At 41.9% G+C, this 11,711-nt stretch overlaps 1 non-coding gene across 1 annotated transcript; it reads right to left on the reverse strand.

Annotated features, from left to right (window-relative positions):
* Positions 1 to 3,952: 3,952 nt before the first annotated feature.
* On the reverse strand, positions 3,953 to 4,086 carry LOC114111811 (U8 small nucleolar RNA). Its single transcript, XR_003587552.1, has one exon. It is a non-coding gene; the product is annotated as a U8 small nucleolar RNA (small nucleolar RNA).
* Between the last annotated feature and the right edge of the window lie 7,625 nt (positions 4,087 to 11,711).

Raw genomic sequence — 11,711 nt, forward strand, 5'->3', positions numbered from 1 at the left:
AGGAACAAAGCTGCTGAAGATGATTAATTAATGTTGCCGTACCTGGAGACTATAGACACCTACTATCAATCATGAAGATCCGAAACCAAAAGATACCAAAAGTCTTGGTCACTGAGAAGCAGCAGTGATACTGAGTACAGCATGGTGGCAGCCATTTGAAATTACTCCTCCATTGGAAGGATTCTTGGGTCATTTGGAGAAAAAGTGGCTGTAATGAAAATCTAGATGATTAAAAAAAAAAAAAATCTGGAGGAAAACACTGGGCCACCTGCGCCAGGTTTTTTCTGTCCCTCTAACAGAAGGCAGCACAAAGCAGAGGGAACAAAATGCCAAGAAGTATTGATACGTTCAGGGCTCCAGGAGTATTTGGGGAGTAATTGGGGGAGCATACAAAGATTGATAAGAGAGAGCCCCTGAATTAACAGGTGTGCACTTCAGCTTGGAAGGTAGTATTAACGTTTAAGAAACACTGAGAACTAACACAAACCAATAAGGCAAACCTACACCAAGTACCTGTACATGAGCTAGTTAGCACTATTTGGGTACTTTAAAAAACCTTGCAGACCAGCAGAGGTCTGTGGGTCACAGTTTGACCAGCTATAAATATAAGAATAACTGATCCTGTTTTTGCACGCACACACTCCTTTCCTATGAGCTTTTCTGTATTGCTGCACTAAAGCTTCTAAGTTGCTGCTGTTGTTTAGCTGCTCAGTCATGTCTGACTCTTTGCGACCCCATGGACTGTAATCCACCAGGCTCCTTTGTCTATGGAATTCTCCAGGCCAGAATACTAGAGTGGGTTGCCATTCCCTTCTCCAGAGGGTCTTCCTGACCCAGGGATTGAACCCAGGTCTCCTGTATGACAGGTGGCTTCTTATTGCTGAGCCTCCAGGGAAGCCCCAAACATCTAAGTATTTATATCTTTTTAAAATATTTATTTGGCTGGACCAAGTCTTAGTTGCAGCATGTGGGATCTAATTCCTTGACCAGGGATCAAACCTGGGGCCCCTGCGTTGGGAGTGCACTGGACCACCAGGGAAGTCCATAAGTATTTGTATCTAAGATACTCTTCATCCTTAGTGAGATAAGGAAAAGGAACTGGCTTCTTCTACTACTACATTTCCCTTGAGTCTTCCTTAATTCCATAAATAACAATAAGAATGTTAAGGTTCTTAAAGACAGAATTAAAAAGCTCATGTCTACACTATCACATGGTTTTCCGGAATTCTCTTGCTGCAAAAAAAGAAAAACTTGCACAAAGCCTACCAGAAAATTAGCTGAATACGAATATATGGTTCTTGGAAACCTGAGGCTTTTTTTCTCTGGCTTGGGTTTCAGGAAGACAGTTTCCGCCCCCTTCCCAGACATGTGTAGCCCTGTTGTGGGTCTGTATATGCTCAACAAGTATGAGGCTATGGTTCCCATTTTTGTCTTGAAGTTTTTAGTCTTTGCTTACAACCCACAGTTCCAGCAAGAATTAATGATCATTATTTATGACTCAGAAGTGGAAGAGTAATGGTAGGAATGTAGATTCTTCTAGCCAATAATAAATTGTTATTTGACTACCAGTGACACTCATATTTATTAGATACTGGCTATAATAAACTAACTAAAATTATCACACAGGCATCGTATATCATGAAACCATTTTTCAGTAAATGGATTTGAATTCTTAGAATCATTGAATCTTAGATCTAGAAGAAACATTAAAAGTTATATAGTACAATGCATAAAGAAACCATACTCCAATAAAAATAAATTTTAAAAAAGTCATATAGCACAATGTAAATTTTTCAAAATCAACATTATTGACAGTGCATTTTCATTAAAGATAATTTAGAAAATATAGAAAGACATTATCATGTCTAGACCCATTGCCTACAATCATTTTGAATATTATGTGTCCTTTGTTTCAGCCTACTTTCTATTCAAAGGTAACTTATTTTATAAAAATATAAATCATGCTGGATATATAATATTATATTGTGATTTTACACCGAAAATTGTATTGTAAATATTTTCTACACTAATAAATAACCTTCCCAAATAGCATTTTAAATAGTTTTGGAAAATAATGTATCAAGTGCTGTATCATAAGTTACTTAAACATTCTTCTTATAATTAATAATTAGTTGATACATTAACTTTCAGGAATGTAAATTACACAGAAATTAATTTATTAAAATATTATCTTGTTTATATATGGCCACCTGATCCTAACTTCTTAATTTTGTATAACTGGTATACTCTTGTTTACCCCACAGATAGAATAAAAATTTTTAGTCCAGCCTGGTAAATGGCATTAAGTCTAATAATTTAAACTGAGTTTCATTTGGAAGAGCCCAGATTTCAGATATTCTTTGCATCTACTGTTATTTTTAAGAGGTCTGTAAGGCATACTGTACCTCATGGCACTGGGGGGCAGTGGGGAGAAGGAATCCATATGATGGTATTGATCTGATCCCATCTCTGTGTGTTCTACTGGCATCCGCTGCTAAAATTTTGGCTGATGCAATTTTTGACCTGTTTTCACAACAACTTGGCCCAATCTTTGTTCCCAGTGGCACCTGAGAATTCTCTGGAGTCTTAATATGTCAGTTAGCTTTAGCTGCCTAATAATCCACTCTAAAGTTCAGTAGTTTAAAGCAACTGTTTTACTCATGATTTTTCTGGGCATGTTTTTGTCTGGGCCAGGTTCATGGGGGCAAGCTGGGCTTGTTCATACATTTGTGATCAGTTGGCAGGTCAGCCAGGTGATGGGTGGCCTCATAGGTCCCCATCCACACATTTGGCGATAGGCAGGGGCAATGGACCTGGAAAATCCCATGGACGGAGGAGCCTGGTAGGCTGCAGTCCATGGGGTCGCTAAGAGTCGGGCACAACTGAGCGACTTCACTTTCACTTTTCACTTTCATGCATTGGAGAAGGAAATGGCAACCCACTCCAGTGTTCTTGCCTGGAGAATCCCAGGGACAGAGGAGCCTAGTGCACTGCCGTCTTGAGGTCGCACAGAGTCGGACACAACTGAAGTGACTTAGCAGCAGCAGCAGCAGGGGCAATGGATGTTACTATCACTAGCCCACATGCTCCTTGTTATCCAGCAGGCTAGCCTGGGTTTTTTTATATGGTAACCAAGTTCCCAAAGGAGAAAGAGGGCAAACTCCAGTCCACTATTCAAGCCTATGTTTCCATAATGTTTGCTAATGTCTCTTTGGCTAAAGCAATTGAAAGAGTACATACACTCTCAAAGGGCATGGATAGAGGGAAAGGAATATTTTGTGGCCCTTTTCATAACCTACAACATTCTATGCTTGTCATTCACCAAGTTACAGACACCAGTACCATAGCAACCCACTCTGGCTATCCTACCCATTTAGACTGTAGGCAACCCACTGGGGACATGCAGAAATGTTCTGAGGTCAAGAACCAAGTGTAGCTTTGGAGTAGTAGCTGTAGTTATCTTTCTAACCATTCACTGTCCCTTGTTTCTGTAGCACATGGTTAAATGACTCCATCTCACAACCTCTCTTAAATACCTCCTTTGTCTGCCAGGATTTTTAGTTGCAAACAACACGATCCACAAGTGCTATAATCTCAGGATCAAAGTCTCAAGAGTTCATACAACCTGGGAAAATGCACAGTCTTATCACAGACCCACTACTCCAGTCTTTGGCACTGGATGCCAGAAATGCCACCACAGCTGAAGATCAGATTCTTTAGTCTCTGTACTTCCTGGATGATCACCTCTTCCCACATGCAACCCTTAATTTATGTTGCTGCCTCCAAGTTGAACCCTGAGGTTAACGACCTGGGTCACATGCAGAACTCTAGAGGCAAGGAAACCTCGGAAATGTAGTTTTTAAATTTCTGACTTTGTATGGAAAAGGAAGCTAGAGGGTGGTTGTAATGGATGCTAGGTGATCTAATTTCCAGTATTTTTTTTCCAAGAAGAATCAAACAGGAGCGATCGATGTTGCAAGACCTGATTATGCAGAGCTCCTAATCATGAATCATGCGAACTCAAGTCATCATGTTCTATTCTGCCCTCCAAAGGGAAGAACGGGTAAGAATTATGCTTCCTGATAATTAACCTCCAGTATTCACTGTAGCTTCCTATTCTAAAGTCCAAGGTTAGAGAAGGGAGAACAGGATGGATAACTGACCATCTGCTCCCCATATCCATCTCTCCTACTCTTCCTACCGTCTCATGAGCTTGAAGGAAATGGATTCTACTTTCTCTCTGGTGAGAATTTGATCTACACAGGCAGGCACTGAGCTTTAATGGTGAATGGGACATTTTGGGGTTCAGTTCCATAGAAGCATACCCTGAGGGAAAGATCTGTGTGCTAGTGATGTATAAAGGAAGTGCTCTTGGAATAAACTTGTAAAAAGGAAAATGAATAGGAACAGAATAGCAGGATAAGGAAATAGGAAAAGCATGACAGGTTTTCATTTTCAGGCAAAACCCTTAGGAGGACAGCTGCAGCCTGATCCTTCAAGGCGGCTCTGAGGCACAGTACCTGAGAGTTCATCCCAGGTAGACACAAGAGGGCTGGGCTTTCATACTAGTGACTTATTCAGCTGTTGTTGGCTAAGGGTCGTGTCTTTGTTACGTCTGCCATAACAAAAATTTCATAGTCTGGGTGGGTAAAACAGCAAACACTTAATTCTCAGAGTTCTGGAGGTTGGGAAGTCCACCATCAAGGTGTCAGTAGATTTGGTGTCTGATGAGAGTCCTCTTCCTGGTTCATGAATGGCTGCCTGCTGGCTGTATGTTCATAGGGCAAAAGGGTCAGGGGAACTTTCTGAGGCTTCTGTTATAAAGGTGCTAATCCCATTCATGAGGGCTCCACCCTCATGACCTAGTCACCTCCCCAAAGTCCCACCTCTTTGGGGATTAGGATTTCAACAAATGAATTTGGAGGAGTAGGGACATAAATATTCAGTTCATAAGAGGCCACCACAGGGTTATATAAATGCCTAAGCAATTCCAACTCTGTGCCCGTGGGCAGACTTTGGGAGCCCAATGGCAGTCCTCCAACTAGGGAGTAAGAAGGAGGTTGAAGGCAAAGGACATTAAAGCTGGCAGAGGGATATACAGAGGCAGTGAAAAAGATCACAGGATGGGAGTTCCCTGGTGGACCAATGGTTAGAATTATGGATTTTTCACTGCTGTGGCCAGAGTTCAATCCCTGGTCAGGGAACTGAGGTATCCTGAAAACCACGTGGTGTGGCTAAAAAATAAAGGATCATGGGAGACCTAAGGGAGCACAGTGGACACTGTTACTATGCAGTATCTTCTCATTAGCAATATCATTCAGTTCCCCAGGCCTGGATTTTAATTCGTGTAATGGGATAGTGGCTTGGCATTCAGTATCCATTCCACCCTCCTTGTGTTCTGCAGTGGCTTGAAAGCAAAAACTACATTTCCCAGGCTTCCTTGTGATTAGAATTCTGGGTGTGATTTAAAATCTGGTGCACCCCTGCACTGGAGAGGAAGGAAGGGGAAGGATGGGGAAGGTGGGGAAAAGAGAGAGAAAGGAAGGAACAAAAGGGCAAGAAGCAAAAGAGGGAGATAAAGGAAGAAAGGGAGGAAATTTCCCTATTTCCATTGCCTCCTCCCCTTAGTTCACATCTATTGGACTAGCACTAAACCTAGCTTCTCACTGGTCTCTCTCCTAGTGCTGTTACTTTAGAAAGTTGGAGATTTCCATCCCCTGGAGAAGGAAATGGCAACCCACTCCAGTATCATTGTCTGGAAAATCTCATGGACAGAGGAGCCTGGTGAGCTGCAGTCCGTGGGGTCACAAAGAGTTGGGCACAAGTGAGTGACTAACACTTACTTCTTCATAGGACACAGCTGAGGAGTAGGAGTCAGTTATAACTCCAACTTCCCTACCAACTCAGGTGTATAATAAGTAATTTTTTCTCTCTCTCTTACCCCCCACCATCCTCCCCACACTCCACCCCATCTCTCACCCACCCCATCTCTCTCTCTCTCTCATGCATACTTGTGCTTTCTTTAAAAAAAAAACTGAATCTCTGAATCTAAACTTCCATTTTCCCATGATGGCAGGAAACATCAGTCATTCTTGGCTTTTGGCTTCTCTAATTCTTCTCAGGGTTGTACCACAGTTCTGGAGTCTTACACAATGTCAAAGAACGGTAGAGGGGCAAATGGAGAGTTTATGTCTGACCTTCAAGTTATAGACTATTGGTTATCACTGGACACAGGTTATCACAGGTCATTGCCAAAAGAATCACTGCTCCATCTACACGGCCTCTTCAGATTCCCAGCTGTCCACTGCTTCTGGGCTGCCGATGGAACCCAGGAATCTTTTCTCAGGGCTTTCTGTGGTCCCATCTGCCACAAGTCCAGTCCTCTTTCAAGCCATGCTACCTCCCAATATGTGTGTAGCATGGGGTTGGTGGTGGTGTGGGGAGGTTCTCAAAATGTACATCCAGGTTCCTGTTTTTCTATAACCCAAAGACTGCTTTTTTCTTCTTCTTCCAACCACTTGCTTTCTCTCACTTAAAATAATCTGGTAAGTCAGAACATTCTTCTGACAGGGATATACTGACAGTACAAAATATCTTTGAATTCATCTTGACGTTTGAGCTGAACTATTCACTTCCTGAACCTTGATCTTCCCCTCAATTTTTCAAGAGGAAAAAAAAAAATTATAGCGTGCAAAAGAAAATTCGTAAAACCTTTAACATGTAAATTGGTAAAACTCACTTGTCTTCTTTTTCCCATCCTCCCAATCCCCAAAGTTAGTGAATCAACAGAAACAACTTTAACAAGTATTCTCTACAGGCCTCCAGTGAAATGTTGAAAGACTCTACTTGACCTCATTCCTTTCAATATTGGAGTTGTTCCTGCCAAGATATTGGACACAGAAAGACACAAATAAGGGCTGTGGGAAGGAGGGGAGAGATTTCAGTACCAAATGGGCAGTGAGATTAAGGCCAGAGTATGTGTATGTGTTCAGTTGCTTAATTGTGTATGACTCCTTGTGACCCACCAGGCTCCTCAGTCCATGGGATTCTCCAGGTAAGAATACCAGAGTGGGCTGCCATGCCCTCCTCCAGGGGATCCTCTGACCCAGAGATCAAACCCGTGTCTCCTGTGTCTCCTGCATTGGCAGGTGGATTCTTTACCACTGTGCCACCTGGGAAGCCCTGAGATTAAGGCCAAGTCAAAGTCAAAGCCAGGGCTGATTATTAAAGTCCATACTGAAGGTACCCCACCTCTACCCCTTCCCTTATCTCCTGGAGTGCTTAGTAAAGAAGGTTCTAGTCATAGCCCTGTAATAATGCCTGAGAGACCAAAACTAAGAAGATAGAGATAAGCAAGCGTGGCCTCCCTGCTGTCTCAGTGGTAAAGAATCTGCCTGTGAGATGTGGGTTTGATCCCTGGGTCAGGAAGATCCTTTGGAGAAGGAAACAGCAACCCACTCCAGTATTCTTGCCTGCAGTGGAAGTGAGTCTTAACCACTGGACAGCCAGGGAAATCCCCAGTATTCTTGTCTGGGAAATCTTGTGGACAGAGGAGCCTGGTGGGCTACAGTCCATGGGGTTGTAAAAGAGTTGAACATGTCTTAGCAACTAAGCAACAACAGCAGCTACTGAATTGGTATAAATCGAAAGAAAAATGATTCAATATGCCTTAAATAGTCATTGCACAATTCTTACTGCACTCAGTGTGCCTTGCTTAAAAGGTTTGGTACTACATCATAAAGGAGCTGTTTATATAGGGACTGTGAATCTCATCTTTGTATAACAGTTGATGCTCAGTAAATATTTGTTGAATTTAGTTGAATTTAAAGTGTGAGGAGATAAAACATGGCAGATGGTTTTCAGTATGGACAATACAATAGAAAAAGGAAATAATCCAAATTATATCTGTTGAATGTCAAACCCTAGATTAGCAAACCTCAGACGTCTTATTGTTAATACACACAATTGCCTGCTTGTGTTGGCTGAATGCATTAGCCTCGATTATGTAGGTAAGGCCAATTTATTCATAAATAAATTTTATAAATGAATAAATATAAAATAAACAAATATTATAAAATAAAAAATATTATAAAAGCATAAATAAATATTATAAAAGCAAGGCAGGAGGCTTAGTGTGAGAGACAGAGGTGTGATGCTGGCTGCGGAAATTAGAACAGTGCACAGCCAGGAGCTGAGGAACAGGGATGGCCTCTAGGAGCTCCAAAGAGTTAGAAAACCAGCTTTCTTCTAGAGCCTCCAGAAGGAAGGCACACAGACCAAGAAGTTGATTTTAACCCAACCAGAATGATTTTGGACTTCTGGCATATATAACTGTAAGATAAGTTTGTGTTGTTTTAAGCTCTGAATTTTGTGGTCATTTGTTACAGTGTCAAAGAGTAGTTAATATGCTGCTTATTTGTTCATTCATTCAGCTCTGGTTTCAGCCATTGACTGTTGTTCCAGACACTCTCATACCTCCACTTAGAACACCCCTTCCATCCATCTACCTCGACCCTATCTTGTTCTTCAAAAGTAATTTAAACTATCACTTCCCCTTTGGAGTCTTTGCCTGCCCTGGCCCCTCTACTGTCCAGCACCTCTGAGCACATCTCCTTTGCAGCATTTACCACACTTGAGTTGCAATCATTGATCACTGTATTCCTTCCTGTTGGTACCACTTTGCCAAGTTCTTGCTTAAGCAAGCAGCTTTGTTACTTGTTCCTTACTTATTTGCCAGGTCCCTCCAGCATAACAAGGTGACAGAGAAGGGGTCGAATCCTCTGTGCTTGTACACATGCACACACGTGTCTTCCCTGCATGGTTCATATCAGTACACAGTGTTCCCCCAAAAGCAGCATCAAATGAATGCTCATTTTAAAAAGAATGAACCAGTCTGCTTTGTAACAACTCACTTCTCAAATTGTCAAAAGAGTAAACATGTATAATGTTACTATAACATGTTTTTATTATACTATTTACTAAGCTGCTATAAGAAATTAAGCTCACTTATTCAGTTTTGTTCTTGAGGAGGAACTCTGAATAGCGCTTTTTTCTAGTCAAAATTACCTAGTTTTCAGACTGATAGATATTTCGCTTCAGCCATCAGACACAGTATCCAACACAGCAAAACCTGTTTATCACTTGACATGTATGAATCAGCTACCTACTGTGTGCAAGTATTGCTTGGGACATGGAGGGGCAAATGAATAAACCAAAACTTCCAGTTTGCAGACAGGAAGAGAGGCAAGTAAATACTGCAAAACAGAATGCTATAAAGAAAAGAAGTAACATAATGGTAAAGAAGTTAGTTATTTTTTCCTTGGAGTAGAAAAGCAGTCTTCAGTGAGACAGATGGTGGTTTGACATGAGTTTGAGTAAATTCTGAGAGTTGGTAATGGACAGGGAGGCCTGGCGTGCTGCAGCCCATGGGGTCGCAAAGAGTCAGACACGGCTAAGCAACTGAACTGAACTGATGGTGGTCAACAAAAGAATAGGTGATAGTAGTTAAGAACCAGTACTTGAGGGACTTCCCTGTTGGTCCACAGTGCAGGAGACATGGGTTTGATCCTTGGTTGGGGAACTGGGATCCCACGTGCCATGGGGCAACTTAGCCGGCGCACCACAACTACTGAGCCTACACACCACAACAAAAGATCCCACGTGCCACAATAAAGACCTGATTCAGGCAAACAAAAATAAATGACTTTTAAAAAAAAAGAAAGAAAAAGAACCAGGACTTTACATTTAAATGGAAATGTATTCAAATCTAGTTCCACTACTCCCTGTGTGCCCTTGGACAAATTACTTACCTGCCCTGAGCCCAGCTTGCTCCTTAGTGTTTAAAAAAAAAAAAAAAAAAGGCGGGGGTGGAGGAATAATAGGCATACTCTCTCATGAAGTTATTATGATAATTAAATAAAATTCATAGAAAATGCCTAACCTGGTGCCAGGCACCATGGCAAGCAATTAATGCATTGTTGTTGTTTAGTCGCTAAGTCATTTGTGACTCTTGCGACCCTATGGACTAGCCCACCGGGCTCCTCTCTCCATGGAATTCTCCAGGCCAGAATACTGGAGTGGGTAGCCATTCCCTTCTCCAGGGGATCTTCCTGACCCAGGGATTGAACCCAGGTATCCCACATTGGCGGGTGGATTCTTTACCTGGAGGGAAGCCTAATTAATGCATAGTGGCTATTATTTATTTATAACAGTGAATAACATTTCTGAATTACTCAGACAGTAAAGTGGCTGCCTGCAAGGCAGGAGACCAGGGTTTGATTCCTGGGTCGGGAAGATCCCCTGGGAAGAAAATAGCAATCCACTCCAGCACTCTTGCCTGAAAAATCCCATGGACGGAGGAGCCTGATAGGCTACAGTCCATGGGGTCGCAAAGAGTTGGACACGACTGAGCGACTTCACTTTCACATGTTGTTAAAAAAGAAAATTCACTCTACAAATACTGGGAAAATGCAGAGGATGCTGTTGTGCTTCACACTCCTCCTCCTGACTGAGGAACTCATTCTCCCAGGAGCTGCCAGGAGTTTGGCTTCTGAAGGCTCACAGCTGATTCCCCTTGAGAAATTTGACTCTGAATTACTTCAGCTACCGTTGCGCCCCCTGCTGGTCAAGCGGGAGACTCAAAGCCAACCCTCTCATTTCAATTTGGAAGAATTTTTTTTTTTTTTTAGTTTTTGAAAAAAATTTATTTTATATTGGAGTATAGTTAATTTACAATGTTGTTTTAGTTTCAAATATACAGCAAAGTGACTCAGATATATATATATATATATATACACACACACACATATATCCATTCTTTTTCAGGTTCTTTTCCATATAGGTTATTACAGAATATTGAGTAGAGTTTCCTCTGCTATACAGTAGATCCTTGTTGTTTATCTATTTTTAAAAATTTACTTATTTTTTAATTGAAGGATAATTGGTGTACAGAATTTTGTCCTTTTCTGTCAAACCTCAATGTGAATCAGCCATAGGTATACATATGTCCCCTCCCTCTTGAACCTCCTTCAGTTTTTAAGCTTTATTTATTTATTTTGTTCCCTGGTAGCTCAGCTGGTAAAGAATCCGCCTGGAATGTGGGAGACCTGGGCTTGATCCCTGGATTGGGAAGATCCCCTGGAGAAGGGAACGGCTACCCACTCCAGTATTCTTACCTGGGTAATCCCATGGACAGAGGAGCCTGGCGAGCTACAGTCCATGGGGTTGCAAAGGGTCAGACACGACTGAGTGACTAAGCACAGCACATTTTAAAATTTTAATTGGAGGATAATTAATTTACAATATTGTGATGGTTTTTGCCGAAGGCCCACTCCAACCGCAGAGCTCCCTTAAGTGGCTGAGGCATCTGTGGAAACCTCTTTGGCTTTCATCATTCCCTCGCAGAGGTTGTTCCCAACAGGCCCCTATAAATTTGCTCACCAGTCTCCATCTCAGAGTCACCCTCCTCAAGGCAGCTGAATTAACTCAATCACCGGTTGTATGGTCAGGGCACTGCTGTGGAGCAGGGTAGGCAAACTTCTTTTGTGGAAGGAAAGATAGTGGTTTTGGCTTCGGTTGACCACATGTTCTCCATGACATTTACTGAGCTTTGCCTTTCTAGTGTGAAAGCAGCCATAAAGAATACAGAAATGAATAGATATGGCTTTGCCCTAGTGAAGCCTTGTTTAATGGACACTGGATTTGAATACCAT

The sequence above is a fragment of the Ovis aries genome, chromosome X, assembly GCF_016772045.2.
Source record: "Ovis aries strain OAR_USU_Benz2616 breed Rambouillet chromosome X, ARS-UI_Ramb_v3.0, whole genome shotgun sequence".
NCBI lineage: Eukaryota > Metazoa > Chordata > Mammalia > Artiodactyla > Bovidae > Ovis > Ovis aries.